The sequence below is a fragment of the Microtus pennsylvanicus genome, chromosome 15 (assembly GCF_037038515.1).
Source record: "Microtus pennsylvanicus isolate mMicPen1 chromosome 15, mMicPen1.hap1, whole genome shotgun sequence".
Classification (NCBI taxonomy): Eukaryota; Metazoa; Chordata; class Mammalia; order Rodentia; family Cricetidae; genus Microtus; species Microtus pennsylvanicus.
Genome location: NC_134593.1, coordinates 67,508,464 through 67,527,267, shown reverse-complemented (window position 1 = coordinate 67,527,267; position 18,804 = coordinate 67,508,464). Strand labels below are relative to the sequence as shown.

Genomic DNA, 18,804 nt, shown 5'->3' with positions numbered 1-18,804 from the left:
CGTCTTTCTGATGAACCAATATTTTCTCTCAAACTCAGCAACAATTCATTCCTGTGAAAATCTCCCTGTTTTCACAGCTTCTTTCTCCAGGGCTTGATATGAGGAAGACAGGAGAGCTCAGTCCTTGACACAAGATTCAGAATCCGGAATGTGACTTTTTAAAATATTTTTTAAATTTTATTTTAATTAATTTGTTTCTTTGTAAAAACTATCTTTTCTCATTTTACATGCCAAATCCAGTTCCCAATCCCCCGCTCCTCCAGCCCCCCCCCCCCCACTCCTCAGAGAGGATATGGCTTCCCATGGGGAGTCAACAAAGCCTAGCACTTTGCTTTGAGGCCGATCAAGGCCTTCCCCCCATATCTAGGCTGAGCAAGGTATCCCCCCCCCCCCCAGAAACTTTTTATGAGGGAAGGCTGGCCACCCAGAGTGCCCGGGAGAAGCTCTAAGGGTCCTGACTGACGTACTTCCTCCAAGAGACGCTGCACCTTTTAACCCTCCCTAAACGGTAACGGGGTCTAAGGTGTTCAAATGTTCTAGACTATAGGGGACATTTCTCATTCAAACTACTACCGCATCTCCCCGAGTCTTGGCGACCACCATGGAGTAAGAGAAAGCCACAGATTGAGTTGCTACACAATTTGGTCGGGGCACAGAGAAGTCACTGGAAACAGCGGCCGCTTGCGAAGAGTCTGCTGGAGTGTTCAGGAGAACGGGGAAAGGAGCTGGACGCGTCTTTTCCTACCTCCCCACTCCATTCTAAGCAGCCCGATCTCATCTCCAGATCCTTTCTTCTCCGTCTCTCACCTCCTTATCCGCTGACCTCTTAATTCTGGAACTTTCTAGCTGCCTGGATTTGGTTGATCTCTGTTTATTGTTTTTACAGTAGGGGGCTCAGAGACTCGTTTGTAGAATGCAGACTTCGGGGACGCAATGAAGGCTGCAAACACTTCCTTACTTTTCTTTTTCCTTTCACATTTTAATCCATCCGTCAATCCAAACTGATTGCGCTGCTCCCGGGTAAATGAAAAGGCCTCGTAAGTGGGCGGTCAAAGAAAGTCAATTGCCTTGAGATTAGTACTGTTTAATTGGAGAGAAAAAGAAAGCAGACGGAATTTCAGTAAGATGCCTGGCACGGCCGAACGCACGTAGTGGGAGTTTTCGTAGCCTGCGTGACTCGCGCAGGAACATCGACCCATCTTTCACGAACTGCCCAAGCGTTTGCTAAGCAGATTCCACGCCAAGAGTTTGGAACCGAGGTGTGGCAGGACGTGGGTGGCAGGTACTCTGCAAACGCCGCAGCCAGGGCTGGCCAGAGGACTCTGACCTCCGGCGACCCCACCACACGGTCACGCAACAGCTCTGGGCAAACTCTGAGAGCCCGCAGATCTGAAACACTGCCGCACGGTGCAAACGTGGAACGCGTTTGCTCAGGGCACCCCCGAATCCTGGATGGCGGGAATCCGCATCCCCGCTTGTGCCTGCGCTCGGGCTGAGCACCGAGCTGGTGTCTAGGAGGGACTAGGGTCGTGTTTCTCTTGGCTGGGAAAACCGGAGAATCGTTACTGGGACAGAACAAAGAGAAAAAAAAATACGGAATTGGAGTTAATTATTAACGAACACGGGCAGGACGACTGGACGTGAAGTACTCAGAGATAGCATACCAGAGGAGGAGCAGACACGGCGCCGAAATAGCTCAGTTGGGAGAGCGTTAGACTGAAGATCTAAAGGTCCCTGGTTCGATCCCGGGTTTCGGCAGCTGGTACTTAATTTTAGCCCGACGAAGGTCACACTTCCTAATATCCCTCCACCCAAGGACTTTCCACAAACCAGTCTCAAACTCGCAGATGTGTGGTCGACAGCCCGCGGGGTAGAATCGCAGCCGGTCACTTCCACGTGTCGTCGGAGGCGCTGTTGCGCCTGCGCAACGCGCCCGTGTCGAGGTTGGGGCGCCTCTACTGCTCTGAACTGAGAAGGTGGTCCAGGTGGGAACTCGCTGCCGTCGGGAGCGGAGTAAATCTCATGTCTGCCCTGGGGCTGTCCAAACATTCATTTGAGGTCAGAGCTATGATTAAAAAAAAAAAAGCTATCATAGTCTTTAACACACAGTAAAACGAGATGAGCACTGAATATTTAATTGGGGCCATTCGTGAATGAGTATGTACATGTATCATGCCCTTTTTATTAGCCTAGGATCATACTTTCACCTTTTCTATGGATCATGCTATAATATTCATATCTCAACTTGTTTGATGTTTAAAGCTAGACCAGAAATACAACTGCTTGGATTTGTCTCGTCGATATGCATCTCCCACCGTCATCCTTCATACATGTTGAGATAGTGGATTGCCCTGCTGATGAGTGCCTCTCTAGGGGGTCTCTAAGGAGTGAGCACAGACAACAGGAGGCCGCCATTTGGAAGAAGGCCAGCCAGTGGCCCACGGGTCACATCAGACTGCCAAATGAGAGGTAGGGTCCTGGCAAACTGTACCATGCATTCCAGTGTTATCGTGACTAGGCTAAAGCATGGTTGGGAGGCCCAGATATATTATCCACAGCACAGTGAGCAAACCCATCCCTGGCAGACACCAGGTTCAAAGCACCGAGAATAACGGAAGTCACCAGTTTATAGGGTCCTCTCTGGTTTCCAGGCGTGCAGCTAAACATTGTTTTTACATAATGCCCTTTAACGTGTCAGCAGTCCTTCAAAGTTGAAAACAAGGTGACTATAAACGAATAAACGATGTTATTACATGTTACATTGCAATTAACATTATTATTATTATTAACATCGTTATTGCATGTTACAGATGCTAGTCCTGCTCTTGAGACAAGCCAGCGTGAGGCACCAGCCTGAGGCAACACATAAAGCAGTGCTTCCACTACACCCACCACGGATCTACGTAGAGAATATTAATTTAAATTCCTTCTTGAGAATTTCATACATAAATGCCATATTTACATAGCTTTCACCTTCCCTCTCTCCCCTCCATAGAGAATTTTTAAAATAATGTTTTAGTATTGAGGCATGTGGTATAGGCATACAACACATTTATCCCCTGTGGTGGTTTCAATGAGAATGAAGACCACAGTCTCATATATTTGAATGCTTAGTCATCAGGGAGAAGGATTGAGAAGGATTAGTTTGGCTAGCAGGTATGTTCTTGTTGAAGTAAGTGTGGCTGTGTTGGAGGAAGTGTGCAACTGGGGTGAATTATTTCTCTCTCTTTCTCCCTCCCTCTCTCTCTCCTGCAGTGGGTTCTCTCATGTTCTCTCTCTCTCTCTCTCTCTCTCTCTCTCTCTCTCTGTCCTGGGGTGGGTTATTTCTGTCTCTCTCTCTCTGTCTGTCTCTCCCTTGTCCCTCTCTTTCCTGTGGTGGGTTATTTCTCTCTCTCTCTCTCTCTCTCTCTCTCTCTCTCTCTCTCTCTCTCTGACTGTAGATCCAGACATAGCTCTCTCCTGTTTCAGGGCTATGCTTGCTGCCTTGCGTCCTGCCATGTGCCATGAGGATAATGGACTGACTCTCAGAAACTGTGGGCAAGACCATGTTTTTGTTTTATTTAGTAGCCCACCACATCCAACCTGTGCTGTGCTGTCACCTATGTGTGGTGAGGCCATTCCCTGGAGCCGGGTTCACCTACCAGAGACCACACCCATAGGGACAATAGCCTCTCTGGCCCCTAGCTCCTCAGCTAGGGATGGCAGCTCATAAACCCATCCCCTCCTCCATTCAGGTATGTTGGATGACTTGATCATGAGCATGCGTGCAGCTACAGGTGCTGGAGCGTTGAGAGTTCATTGGTCTGATCACCTTCAGAACAGCTCCCCAACTTCTGGAGCGTTGTGAGTTCATTGGTCCGATCACCTTCAGAACAGCTCCCCAACTTCTGGAGCGTTGTGAGTTCATTGGTCCAATCACCTTCAAAACAGCTCCCCAACTTCTGGTTCTTGCAATCTTTCTACACCTTCTTCTACAATGTTTCCGGAGTCTTGTGAGAACGGGGTGTTCTGCTTGGCTGTGATGAATCCTTTGAGCTACAAGAAAGACCAATCTGGCAAGACATAGTTAGGTACAATAGTGCTGGGGTAACCAACTGTTTTCTGATCGGATCTATGCCTGCATCATAGGGGGAACCACATGCCTAGTGATAGAGAATTGTGATGGAGGGGAGCCTTGGAGGGGAGCCTTGCAGGCTTCTGGAGAGAACCTACTGTCATTACTTGGCTAAATGAACATAGTGTCCAACTACCGTCTAAATCACATCTCTGAAACCGTAGATTAGTGCAGCTCTCAGTCCCCAGCAGAGAAGCTTCTTTGCTTCTTTGGGTACCGGATGGAGGTTAATGTAGAAACACATGTTTGGTCAGAGCACAGAGAATAAAGTATCTGTGGCATGTTCACCCATAAATGGGCATCCTTATGACACAGACGATTTTATTCAAGTTTGACCAACTCAGCTGTCTTAGCTAGGGTTCTATTGCTGTGAAGAGACACCATGACTATAAGCAACTCTTATAAAAGGAAACATTTAATTGGGGCTGGCTTACAGTTTCAGAGGTTCAATCCATTATCATCATGACGGGAAACATGGCAGTACACAGGCAGATGTCATGCTGGAGAAGGAGCTGAGAGTTCAACATCTTGATCCACAGGTAATGGGAAGTGAACTCTCGGCCATACTGGGTGTAGTCATAAGACCTCAAAGCCTGCTCCCACAGGGACACATTTCCTACAACAAAGTCACACCTAATTCAGCAAGGCCATACCTCCGAATAGTGCCACTCCTTCTGGGCGAGGCATTCAACTGCGTGAGACTGTAGGGGTCATAGCTATTCAAATCACCACACCACCCTAAAGAGGTTATTCAGGTCAAAGAAGAGGAGATTCATTTTAAAGGGTAACAGTGAATGGGTACGAAGTAGATGACCTATTTTTTTGATAGAAAATGTGTCTAAAATTGGGTAGAAAATTATGATTGAGTAGATTTGATTATATTGAACAGGATTGCTATCTCTTAGCACTTTTTAAACATTTAAGTGTGATCTCTTTGTGGTTTCTGGTGCTGATGGTTCTGGAAGGGCAGGGCTGGGGTAGCAGGGTATGTGAAGACTGAGAGGATGGAGATGGTGTTGGCTTGCTGGAAAGACACTTGTCATTGCCCTGGATCTTCATGCTAAATGCCACCGTGTGCTGCTGTACTGACCTGATAAACACTGACCAAATAAAATGTGGATAGGAATGTGTTTACTTGACTTACAAGTTACAGTCCCTCACCAAGGGAAACAAATGCAGGAAGTTAAGGCAAGAACCTAGAGGTAGGAATTGAAGCAAAGACCACGAAGAAACACTGGCTACCTGTTTGTTTACCTGCCGAGGAATGGCATTGCCCAAAGTGGGTTGGGCCTTCCCACATCAATCAGCAATGAAGACAAAGCCCATGTGTTATTCTTTTTTAAAAAATGCTCCAAGATCCCTGGTGGCAGTAGTCAGCAGAAATGCTGTAGGCGGCCGGCCATGTGGCGGGCCATGTGGTGGCAGGCAGCGGGCCCTGGGAGCAGCCAGTCAGCTGCTGGTCCCAGAGCAGTGGTGGCGGGCCATGTGGCAGCAGGCAGCGGGCCCCAGGCAGAGTAGGCTGCTGGTCCCCGAGCAATGGCTGGTTCCAGGCAGGGAGACACATGGCGGGCAGGCAGAAGACAGAAACATGGATAGACACGACATGCAGGGTGAGGTTGAATGTTTATTCAGGGGGTTATGGAGGAGGAAGGGTGAAGGGGGGGACAGAGAGAGAGGGAGAGAGAGAGAGAGAGAGAGAAAGAGAGAGAGAGAGAAGAGGAGAAAGAGAGAGAGAGAGAGAGAAGGGAGAAGCAGAAAAGTGGGGAGAGAGGGAGAAGCGAAGCCGCCTCTCCAAGAGGAAGATGGAAAAGAGAGCGAGCTCAGGCCGGAAGCTGAAGATCAGCCTGCCTCAGCGGATGGGGAGGGGAGTGGGTGTGGCTTGTCTCTTAAAGGGACCCAAACCATAACATTCCCAGGTCTTCCTTATAATAAAAAGCACACACGTCAAGGAAGCAGAAAAGGAAGGGCCCAAGATGGCGGCGGGCAGGTCAGAGGTAATGGGAGTGGGCGTGGCCTGTCCCTTAAAGCGACAGGAAAGCACAACACCACGTAGACATATATGTAGACCAGGGTGATAAAGACAATCCCTCCGCAAAGATTCCCTCTTCCCCGGCGACTCTAGTTTGTGTCAAGATAATAAAAATTAACCAATAACTACCCAGCATTGCAGCTAGAGGTGGTAAGAGGTGACTAGGCCTGCACTGGTGGTCCTGGTAAGATTCCATGGCTTAGGGAAGACAGGTGATGGTGGGCACGGACCGCAGGGTGACCGTCGCTGCAGGGCACGGACCGCAGAGTGACCGTCGCTGCCGGGCCACGCTCCAGCATTTGCACCATGGACTCACAATTCTGCACCCTTTTGCTTCCAGTTTTAATAATTCTCACTATCATGCCTGTGGGACATTTTCTGTGGGCTTTGGGGAAGGTTGAAAATATATACAATGACAGTCTCCCACAAGTTAATACCAATCTGCTAGAAAATTTAGATAAGTAACTATGCTTGACAAATAAGGTGTATTTGTTAGCTGGGATATATAAATTCCTAAGGTCTATGTAGGTTCACAGTAATATTTGTCTAGCTTCATCTTTGCTCACTTTAAGTTTTCGATATTTGGATAAACTAAGAAACAAAAAAACCCTGCAATATTCTGTAATGGAGTGTCTGATCCCCCACCCTCATTCCCCGAAAATCCTTGTACCAGGGGCTTGTATTATCTCTGGCAAAAGGAACTTGTAGCCCTTTCTTTAACACCTGACTGGTGCCTATTAACTTGTCAAGGTGAGTACTAGCTTTCTCAGCCCCTGATGTGAAGCCACGCCCCAGCTCACATGTCTCCTTTCTCCCATTTAATCCTATGTGCAACCACAGAGTATAAAAGTTGTATTCTTTTTTTCAATAAATTCAAGGGTAGACATCCTAAGTCCCCTACTACCTCCTAACGCCCACACCCCCACCCTGCTCACTCTACACCTCCTCTGTGGGTCCTGAACCCCATGGAAACAGGTCTCCAGCAGATGCCATTGGATCTCATAGGCCCTGTCAACTTTCTGAGGTTGTACAAAATAAGCTGACCGTAGACCAAGACACGATTCTGCTATTAGGAAGAAAAAAATGTGCAAAATCTCAAAATGCAACATTTGTCATTCCTCACTGAAAGGCCACAAAACAGACAGTAGTTCAGCGTGGGCTCTGCTTGCACACTCTGCCCCACTTGTATAAAACTTTGAGCCAGCCTGACTAAAGGGTACCAAAGCAGGAGAAACATAGCTGGGAGCAGGGACACCTGTCTCAAGGGATAAAGCTGACAGTGTACCTGTGTGGCCTCCCTCTCAGCCCGCACAGTGAGAGTCAGTGACCACAGCCAGTTCCTTGACACTGCTGCTGGGCTTTGGATGTGTAACCTTACTGGAAGGTGCTACAGACCGCACCGATTCCCCATGCCACGTTAACCACAGTGTCTCTTGAGAATTCTTTGCTGTAGTTGTCACGTATATTACTTTCTTTCTTGTTGATGAACGCACGACCCTTAAAAGCCACTTAAGGGAGGGCATATTTACGTGACTCACGGTTTGAGGGTACAGTCCATCATGGAGGGCAGGTGTCTGCAGTAGGTGCTTGAGGGAGCTGACCATATGATGTCTATAGGCAGGAAGCAGGGTGACAGGTACTGGCTGTTGTCTTCGTATTTAGTCCAGGGTCCCAGCCGATGGAGTGGTACCACCCACCCTTGCTGGGGACCTTCTCAGCCTCAACTAGGGCCATTTAATAAATCCCTCATGGTCACGCCCAGAAACTAACCTAATCTAGAAATTCCCTGAGGTGTGTACAGACCTGCATCCCTAGGTGATTATAAGTCCTGAAAGGTGGCATTTAATACAATCCATTACACTGACTGTGCCCTGGCTGGCTTCTGGTTTGCAACTGAAGCTCTTTCTTGGAAGGAACAATCTAGAAGTAAATAGCACTATCCGTGTGTTTTCTGGGGGGAGATAATTATTATCTCATTTTATTGAATTTAAACCCACAGATCAACTCCAGAACTCTTTTTACCTTTCCTCTTCCTCTCCTAAGGTATTACCCAGGTTTTGCCTACAGATCCGCAGACTCTGGGGTTAGGTAGGAAGACTAGTAAGGTTTTAGTTATTTTTCTCATCATTGTGGCAAAATTCCTGGTAAAGCAACCCAAGGAAGGAGACATTTGCTTTGGCTCCTGGTTTGCCGTGGGGAAAGGCACAGAGGCAGGAGCATGAAGGATCAGCCCCTTTAAGCACTCCAGTGGGTCATAGAAGGGATAGATATTGGGGAGGGCCTATTCACAGTTCGTAGTCATTCATAGCACGTCCTAGTCAGGAAGCACAGATGAATGACTCCAGCCTCTGGTGTGCTGCCACCTGCTGCCATGGTGGGCCTTCTCACCTGGTTAAATCTCCCTGAAAACACTGTTCCAGATACTCCGGAGCTGTGTTTCCCAGATGATTCTAAATATAGTCAGGCTGACAGTGAAGATTAGGCATAGCAATTCTTGAGAAATCACTTTGATGTGGGCCTGGAAGATAATATAAAATGATAAGAGGATGATGTACTCAATATTCCCTCTGCAGCTGTGATAATGTTGGGTCCTTTCTCTGTGTTTTAGGAGGGAAGGCAACTTGAGTAACGGAAGGGTGTACACTAAAGGACACATGTGTGACAAACCATGGGTAGCAGTTCTGCTCGGGGCTTAGGTACTGAAGGAACTGTATCCATTCCCGTCATCCATGGCGAAAGTCTCTCGGAGCAGTTGGTATGGCTTTGGGATGGTGATGCTGTGGGACCTCACACAGGGATTTATCCATGGACTGGAAACATGGAAGATATAACAAAGGAGTGGCTTGTTTCTCCAAGGAGGAAGTCAGCCCCGGCTGCAACTGTGATGCATTTGAAGTTGAAGAGTTAGGTCTGGCGAGGGTGTGTTGGGCAAACGACAGCAATGGGAAGTGGCTTTTATCACGTTTGCTTCCTCTCAGGCAAAGACAGTGTTTCTATATGCTTCACACAGTCACCCACAGGCAGGCAGTTTTGCAGTCACTGCAAATGCAATGAGGAAAAGATGCGCTGGACTCATGCCGTGTTTGAGTCCTGAATTTCTGAACCCTATTTTGCTAACACTTCTCACTCCTGGGGGCTCACGGATGAGGTGTAAACATCAGCCACTTACAACTATTGTGTCATAGACATGAAGCCACTCACATTTAAATGTCAACACACAGTGTGAGTTAAAAAAAAGTCCTATGCATACGAAGGTTGGTATGGTGATCTATGGTGCTCTTTCCTTCTTAGTTGTTTAACATTGTATTTATACTTTACCAAAAAGCAAAGAATAGTTTATCTATATGACAAGCATGAAATCCCATAATTAAAGATTTATTTTTACTTTATGTGTATGAGTGTTTTGCCCACATATATCAGATCCTCTAGAATTGAATTTGAAAATGGTTATTAGCTGCTGTGTGGGTCCTGGGACTTGAACTTGGTATGCCTAGGAGAGCAGTCAGTGGTCTTAACCACTTAGCCATTTCTCCAGCCCTGCATGCGTGAATCTTGAAGACATTATGATAAGTGAAAACCAGCCCATGGTTTCTTTCTATGAAATAGTGCAGAGTAGATAAACCTATAGAGATGGAAGCAGTGACAGATGCTATTGGACCTTTTTCTTTTGGCAGTACGTAACAGATTGTGTTGACAGTTGCAATGCTTTGAATATACTAAAACAATTGACTTGCAGTTTGAATGGCTGGTGTGTGTGTGTGTGTGTGTGTGTGTGTGTGTGTGTGTGTGTGTGTGCACACGCGCATGTGTTATATCTCAATAGAGCCATTGCAGCTCTTTAGCCTGCACTTCCATACCAGCAAGTCCTAAATGATTTTCAACACGAAAGAGCTTTTCTCTTGAACCTGTTAAGGAATGTGCATTCTAATGTTGACAAAATAGCAGATGTCTTAGTCCATGGTGCTACTCTGCCTGAATATTAAAGACAATTGATAATGAGCACTTATTGGCTTACAGTTCTAAATGCTGGAATTCAAGGTCAATGAGCCAGTGGTTGGTGAGGACCTTCTTGCTGCATCATTCCATAGTGGAGAGAGGGTGAGACAGCAAAAGCCTGACCGTGTGCCCTTGAGCCCTTCATTCCATAGTAATCCATATAGGAAGGATGAGCCTCATGACCTAAACACCTCCCAGTATTGCTGTACTGGGGATTGATCCCAGCACGTGCTTAGGAGGTGAAACCTGAAATCATAATATCAGCTGATCTTATCAGGTGCTCACGACGTACCAGGTGCTGAGTCAACTCCTGCTTCATCCTCTCAACACAGGATCTTATTACCACTTTAGTTAGAGACAAAAGAAGCTCCAGGAGGCTCAGTATCTTTCCCTTTTTCACAGCCTCTCCTTGGGTGAGGGTGAAACCAGACAGACAGGCTTCATCCTGACATCATCTCAGGACTGCACTGACAGCCTGTCCTGAAAAGCCTTTGTCTTCTAAGGGATGGCCTTGATTCTGCCCTGTGAGTCTTCAACTAAGTTTAAGTGGACATGGCTGATTCTCGTTAAATATTTACCATGTAATTTGCTCTGAAGAATTAAAAAAAAAATAGGATCTGTCTTTCTGGGAGAATGATTACGGGAGAAATGCAGAACGTTCCTGCCATCAACTCCGTGTGGCTCTGCAGCCAGCGTCAGTTTTGCTTTGGGGAGTATACGGGGAAGGTGTGGCTTCCTTACCCTTCTCTTTCTCCCCAGAAAAGGAGCACTTTCATGCAGTCCAAAGCCTAATGTGCCTGCTTCAGAAAGAAAAGAAAGCCGAGCTAAATGATTTATTCTACAGACTCATTAAGCCTTTTTATTAGATACCAGGGGCCCAATGTTTGCCATATACCTTGTCAGGGCATAAAAGGCAGAAGAAATGTGTGATTCGCGACACACTAGCCATGGCTGACCCCTTTGATGCAGGAGTCGATGCTGTTTCCCGCCCTATGGCGGGCCTTGCCACCAGTATAGATTAATTTTGTCATTACCCTTTCTCAATTTCTGCCTTTGACCAGAAAAAAGAGGTTAATTGTGTGCCATTTCTCGGGAGGATGAGGTATCAGCCTTTTAATTCTTGATAGTTTATGAATTGTGGGCAGCTAATTAAAACTTAAAGATTAGAGGAGCTGTTTTGGCCAAGAGGCCATTTGCAGGGCTGTGAAATGAACAGAACAAAGGGTTGTCTGCTCTTTTCATTCCCCCAGTTTAAATGGAACTTCGCGCTGAAAGAGCCCTGAATTGCTTTGCATAGTGAGTATTCATTGTATTGATTCTAATTATAATCTTGCAGCAAATGGCGCAATATCTGAAGGCTGTTGAAGGGTTAACATGGAGATTATTGGGAATGTTAAATAGGAAGATTTGTGTGCTAAGGCTCCTTTGGACCCTTTCTGACCTCCGTGAGACATCATAAAGTCAGATAGGGACCGCTTAAAGATTCTGTTAGATGTCCTTCAGTGTGTCTCAGAGCTCTCTATGTGTTTAGATTTTTTTTCTCTCAGTGCTAACTGTTCATCTTTTGTCAGTGGGGTTTTTCTAGGTTCTTCTACAATGTGGTTGGCTTTTAGGCAATTGCATTTCCCTGGGCGTATAAAGCAAGGTGACCATTAGACCCAACCACACCTTGCAAAATCTAGGAAAGAGACATCGTTTCAGCCCATGCAGTGCTCATAGATTTGAAGATAGTAAAGTTGAGCAGAGTTGGACCTCAGCTCCTGGCTAACTCCAGGCAATGTAAAGCCCATATAACAGTGGCCATGACTCACAGGACGATTTCCATTTTAAGTTGCTTAGATATTCATCTCACTATACTGTGTGTTGATGGGGGATGTCCTTCTATATGTGTGTTGCTTTTATTGGCAAATGAATAAAACTGCTTTGGCCTATGGAAGTGCAGAATATGGCCACACTGGAAGATATATATAGAGAGAGTAGGCAGAGTCAGAGAGATGCCATGTAGTTACCGAAAGAGAAAGAACACCAGAACATCAGAGCCTTACCAGTAGGTCACATCCTTGTGGTAATATATAGATTAATAGAAATGGGTTAATTTAAGATGAAAGAGCTAGTTAGAAAGATGCCTAAGTCTTTGGTCAAACAGTGTTATAATTAATATAATTTCTGTGTGATTATTCAGGTCTGGGTTTCTGGGAACTGAACAATCAGTCTCCTCTCTCTCTCTCTCTGTGTGTGTGTATGAATGTGGGCATGCCCATGCCGTGGCAGGCATGTGGAGATAGTTCTCTCCCTCTACCATATGTACTCTGGGGATTATCCTCAGGTTATCAGACATAGTGGCAAGCACATTTTGTAACTGGACATTCCTCTCCCACTCACCAGTTTTCAAATAACCATTCAGAGGTTTATACTAATTATAAACACTTGGCCAATAGCTCAGACTTGTTACTAGCTAATTCTTACAGTTACATTAACCCATATTTCCATTTATGCTTTGTCACATGGCTCACGGCTTCTTACTTCATTTTTATATGACCTTCTTGCTGGCAGCTGACTGGCATCTCCTGACTTCACCTTTCTCTTTCCCATCATTGTTAGTTTGGTTTCTCCACCTATACTTCCTGCCTGGCTATTGGCCAATCAGCACTTTATTAAATCTTGATAGGGTACAAGAGCATGATCCCACAACACACCTTTGCTCACCAATCCATCTCATCAGCTCTACTTTATTTTGTTGTAAAAGTGATTTTTATTTTATTTGTCTGTGTTGCCTACATGTATGTATGTGTGCCATGTGAATAGAGTAACAGTGGAGACCAGAAAAAGTCATTGAATCCCCTGGAATTGGAGCTACAGACAATTGTGAGCTATTATGTGGGTGCTAAAAGCCAAACCTGTGTCATCTTCAAGAGCAGTAAGGGCTTGAAACCAACAATCCTTCTCTCCAGTCCCTCCACTTTACTTTTCTAGGCAAGGTCTATTGCTGAGCCTGGACTTCCCTGACTGAGTAAGGCTGACTGGCCAGTGAGCTCCGTATCTACCTATATCTACTTCCCTGACAAGGAGATTACAGTGAGGGCGAGTGTCCCTGTGCCTTGGGCACTCCTAAACTTGGGTCCTCATGACTGGGAGGTAAGCACTGGATCAAGCAAGCCGTCTCACCAGCATCTCTACATCAAACTCTTGATGTCTTCTGAGATGACATGAGGTTGAATGAGATAAGTCTAATGCTCAAAGACAAACTTCTTGGGGGTAAAACCAGGACTTGCAAGGTCCTACTTTTCATCTTCTATCTCCAATGAACTGAGAGCCTATCAAGCTCAGGCACTGTCCTAGATGCAGAAGCTGTTACTAGGTAGACAGGTAGGCTTCATACTCTAGTGGAATTATACAATCCAGGTCTGGTGAGGTGGCTCAACAGCAAAAGACACTGGCTGCCAAACCTGATAATCCAGGTTCAATCCCCAGGACCCACAAGGTGGGATGAGAGACCTCTGACCTTTCTATGATTGCCATGATCCACAAACCACCCATCCCAAAAATGACATAAATGTAAAACAGTTAAAAAACATCACAGCGTAGAGGAATGAAATATAGTAAGCCAACAGCTACAAAGGGTAATTAATCATTTCACCTAGATACAGATGACGAAGGTAAATTATTATGGACTCTAGGAGAATATAATGACCGGATATGTCTAGACAAGAAGATCATGAATGATTTCCTGAGATGACACTGGTGAAGAAGAAATGACCAAGAGAGAAAGAATGTTTCATTTCAGTGGAGGAGCGTGCACAAAGACTTCCCAGTGAGAAACCTCTGTGTATTCTAAGAACTGGAATAAAACCACAGCGTAGAAAGAAGCCTGTGGGGACTGAAGAGGGCATGGATTCAGATGAGGCCGCAGAGAGGGCAAGAGGCCAAATCGCTTTGGCCTGGAGTCCACATTCGGGATTTGAGAGTTTAATCCCACTGGTAACTGAATCTATTCAAATATCTAATTTTATGTAGACATTTAAAGCAAACCTGTATTTTAGATAATAAATCTGCCTGTGGAAACGAACCGACTGAAGGAAATGGAGAATGGATTTAAAACCAGTGAAGAGGCCATGGCCCCATTCAGGTGACCAAGGACAGAAGATTGAACCTGACGCTTTAAGATGACAAAGTCACCAGAGATTGGTGATGAATTTTCTAAAGGAAAGAGTAGAAAAGTACCACAAACCAATATGGTCAGCAGGATATAGAATTTGTACCATATCCTGAACCCTGTTATAAAGAGGGCTGGCTTGAGGGAGAGATCATGGAAATCCTTTTTTGTTTTGTTTTGTTTTGTTTGTTTTCGGAGACAGGGTCTTTCTATGCAGGCCTGGGTGTCCTGGAACTCGCTCTGTAGACCTAACAAAGACCTTCCCTTGGGCTTTGTTTTTTTTGAGACAGGGTTTCTCTATAACTCTTTGGAGCCTGTCCTGGAACTTGCTCTGTTGACCAGGCAGGCCCTAAACTCACAGAGATCCACCTGTCTGTGCCTCCCGAGTGCTCGGATTAATCCCAAGAAGACAGGTGAAGGAATTGTATTTACAATATGGTCATGATGGGGAATGGAGTTTAAGAGCATTGCGAGGGAACTGAAGCCAAAGTGGAGGAGGTAGCGAGAAAGCAAAGCAGTCCCGATGGGACTGACTGACAGTTGCGGTGGAGTCTGTATCCGCTTCCTGTGGCCACTGTGACAAATTCTCCCAACGTCCATTAAGCAGTAGAAATGCTCTTCCTTCACAGTTCTCAAAGCAGCTGTCTTGGTTCAGCTCTAGGAATTAGAATCCACTCTTTGCCTCGTCCCACTCCTGTTGGCTGCAAGCATTCTTCTGCTTGTAGATGTGTTACTTCAGGCTGCCTATCTCCTTCATGGGGCTCCATTCTTGGAATGGTTTTTATTTCTAAACTTTAAAATTTGAAATAAGTTTAGATTTGCAGAAAAAGGGAAGAAGTAAAATGCAGAGACAATTCCTGTCTTCTTTTCAGCCCCAGCTTCCCTTATGTCAGTATTTTACATAACAACCAAAACCCGGAGATAAGATTGACACAACGATACAGCTCATGTAGGCATCTTCTCGAGTTCCGCCAACTTTTCTTTTAGTATCTGCAGACTGCGCTGAGTTGCTAGAGCTCTGGATTTCCTCTCGTCTTTTATTGTTTCCTATGGCTCTGCTACCATCGAAGGAGACCGACCATTTCAGTCCTCTGTTGTACAGGTAAACGATGCTCCAGGAGCACTGGACAGGATGACAGTAGTAAAATCCACAATGTATCTGTCTGGTATTTTCTCACAAATGAATGGATATTGAATATTTTGGGCCAAAGACATAATGTGGCATTGTGTTCTCAGTGAATGGTATCATGTCATAGGTGATAATGCGGCATTAAATTCTTTTATTGGTTATATTAAATTTAGTCACCTGTTTAAGGTGGTGTTTGATAGCCCCCCCACCCCTAAAAGCTAACTCTCCCCTCCCAATGGATGAGAGTCTTCTAGGAAGATAATTTTGACACCGAGCAGCTCAAACTTCCATCGCCGTGCCGTGGTGACTGCTGCGGAATCTGTTCAGTTGTTTCTGTGTTTGTTAATTGGGCTTTGCAGCCTCTTCTTCCATGCTTATCTATAATTTCTTAACATCAGTTCAGGCTGCTGAGAATTTGTCTTATGTCTTGTTTCTACCACTATTTTATTGTTCATATTGCTTCAGATTTGGCCATAAGGGTTCCCTTCCGGTTGTTCCTACATCCCTTTGAGTTGTCTCATGAATTTCTTTCCTTATCTTCTGAAACCACCCGATATTTCTATCCTGCTTCCCCTAACTTAATTTCAAGACAATCTTGAAACCAACTATTTCTTCAACTGCTGTGATTTGTTTTAACGGGATGCAGGCAATTCCCTCTATGTTGTGTGACATTTTGTTTGTGCTCTAACAAAAAAAGCTTGTTCGGAGGCAGAGGGTAGAGCCAGCTGCTAGTTAACCATAGAGGTCTGGAGGACTTGTACAGAGAGACAGGAAGTGATGAGGCCGGGCAGAGAGCGGATCTGGGTCCATTTTGGATACAGGAAGGAGAGAGGTAGGAGGTAACTGGTTGCTGCTCCGGTTTCTATGATCATCCACATTTTTACCCCAATATTTGACTCCTGACTTTTTATTGATAAGGATTAATTAGATTGACACTTCACCTCTGTGCCAATCATCAGTCCCCTAGGCCCGAATTCTTCCATCTGTTTCTATAAGTCACTTAAGCTGGAGTAGTGTGGCGGGGGAGGGGGGTAGGGAGGAGAGGCAGGAGGGAGGGAGAGAAGGCTGACTTCAGCTTCTCTACCAGCAGCAAGGTGATGGCGGGGCATGTCTGCTCTCAGTCACAGATATGCCTGACCACTCCTGACAAGAACCGGCCTACATGTACTTCTTTATCTCGGAAGTTCAGCTGTGAAAACCTTGCTTGCGATGGACGGGATGATGTGGACAAGAGTTAGGTCATTTTCAGTATCTTATGATAGATTACCTCCAAGTGGGAGCTCCCCTCCAGGGCTTGGGATGCTACATGATGTATCGAGAAAGTTTGCTGCTGTGGAAGATGAAGGCTGCTTAAACTGGATGGGTCTGGGGCGGTGGAGAGTTCGTGCTTTTTCTTCTTAATGAATGGTTGTAACTCTGTCCTTCAGGCAGTGGAGGGAGTTTCGTTTAGACATCAAGCGCCTGCCTCTGACTCCCTTCCAGCTCTGGGTTCTTACAAATGTAAGAAATTGGGAGAGATTTTTGCTCTATCATTTGAGGGTCAGTTTTCCCTTCCCTCTTTCCCTCCTTCATTTTCTCCTGCTCTCCTTTATTTCATTCCTTGCCACATAACGCAGGCTGATCTGAAACTCAGAATCCTCCCACTACATCCTCAGTGCTGGGATTACGACTGTGTACCACCATACCTAGCTTCTGTATGATGTAAAAGATGAAAACACATTTAAAGCAACAGCTGGCGTTCACGGCAGCGTTATTGCTCAGAGCAAGCAAGGTGTGCACAGATGAGGATATGAAAACGGTGGTATTTATGCATAATGGCTGTTATTCGGACTTTAAGCGTGGGGAAATCCTGCTGTCTGAAATAGCATGGATAAACGGATGACATGGTGCCAAGTCAAATGACAGGCACAGGAAGACGGGAACTGCATGATCTCAGCCATGGACCAAGTCTATGAAACATAGCGTTCTTGAGAGCAGAGAGGAGGAGTGGGCGAAAGGGAGGGATGCAGACCCAAGTGTGCAGGGCTGCGATGTGCAGATGGATGAGTTTTAACGGCCCCGTGCACATCACAGCCATGATAGTTATGACACTGTGTCTTGCGCACGAAGCTTACCCAGAAAATAAATCTTAATTGTTCTTGCAAAAAAAGATATATCAATCAGTTTGATTTTGGTACCCATTTCACCCCACATCCCATTAGTGTGGGCTACAACCCTGGAGAAGTACAGGGGGAGCTGGGCACTGGTAGTTACCTCCGTGGATTTCAGATGCATTGTGCCCAGTGCCTCAAGCTTCCGCTGCCACACCCGCCCCACAGGGACACCCTGGGAGCCAAAATAAACCCTCATGAAGCTACCTTTCCCAGGTAGTTTGTCACAACAGTAAGAGAAGTGACCAGTACAGGGTGTGAGCACTTTGAGGATGATTTTTTTTTGTTTTTGTTTTTCGAGACAGGGTTTCTCTGTGGTTTTGGAGCCTGTCCTGGAACTAGCTCTTGTAGACCAGGCTGGTCTTGAACTCACAGTGATCCACCTGCCTCTGCCTCCTAAGTGCTGGGATTAAAGGCGTGCGCCACCACCACCCGGCTTTGAGGATGATTAAATGAGGGTTTGTTCGTGGTGATGTTTTTTTTGTACTCTACCGGTGAAGCTCTCCTAAAGGTCAGAGGAAGGGGCTGGCTGTTAGTCAAGTGGAAGCGCTAAGGAGGGGTGGAGAAAGGAGCTGGGTCTCTTGGGGCTGAGTAAGAAGATCTCTAGCGGCTGACTGCTCTGCTTCTCTGGTGCTCTCAGCTTCCCCCTAATATCCAACTCCAGGTTCTTATTCTTCATGCCAATTAGAATGTGTGCAGCACTTATTTTACCAGCGCAGAGCCTCCTGCAAGTGCAGAGTGCATGCACACTGGGTTTATTGCAAAATGGGTCAAATGGGGAGTTAGGTCTCCCTCCCACAGATCGGTACTTGAAGCAGAAGTCATTCAGTTGCTCATCCAAATCTCTCATTAAGTGTAGATGTGCATGTAACCAAATACTCAAGGACCAGATGAAGCATCAGGCTACAACGACAGAATCAGCCCTCGAGGCCCAGGAGGGTGTACCGAAGACCGAGGTAGGGGCGTGAGCGGTGCAGAATTAGAAGGAGTTTGGTCTTTAGCAGAGCCTCAGGGTAGACGATCAAAATTACATGGGAAAAACTACTTACCAGAAGCCACACAGTCCATTCCTAACCATTAATTCCTCTGGAAACAAAACAAAACAGAAACAAAACGCCTCACCCCACCAGGAAAGAAAAGGGCTTAGACAGAGACAGTAAAACCATGTGAGGACAGATGCCCACCATTTAGTAAACAATTTGGATACAGGAGGCGAAAGAATCTAATCTCAGG

General features: G+C 45.9%; 1 non-coding gene across 1 annotated transcript; it reads left to right on the top strand.

The window, feature by feature from the left end:
* The first annotated feature begins 1,685 nt into the window (after positions 1 to 1,685).
* On the top strand, positions 1,686 to 1,758 carry Trnaf-gaa (transfer RNA phenylalanine (anticodon GAA)). The gene has a single exon. It is a non-coding gene; the product is annotated as a tRNA-Phe (tRNA).
* Positions 1,759 to 18,804: the final 17,046 nt, after the last annotated feature.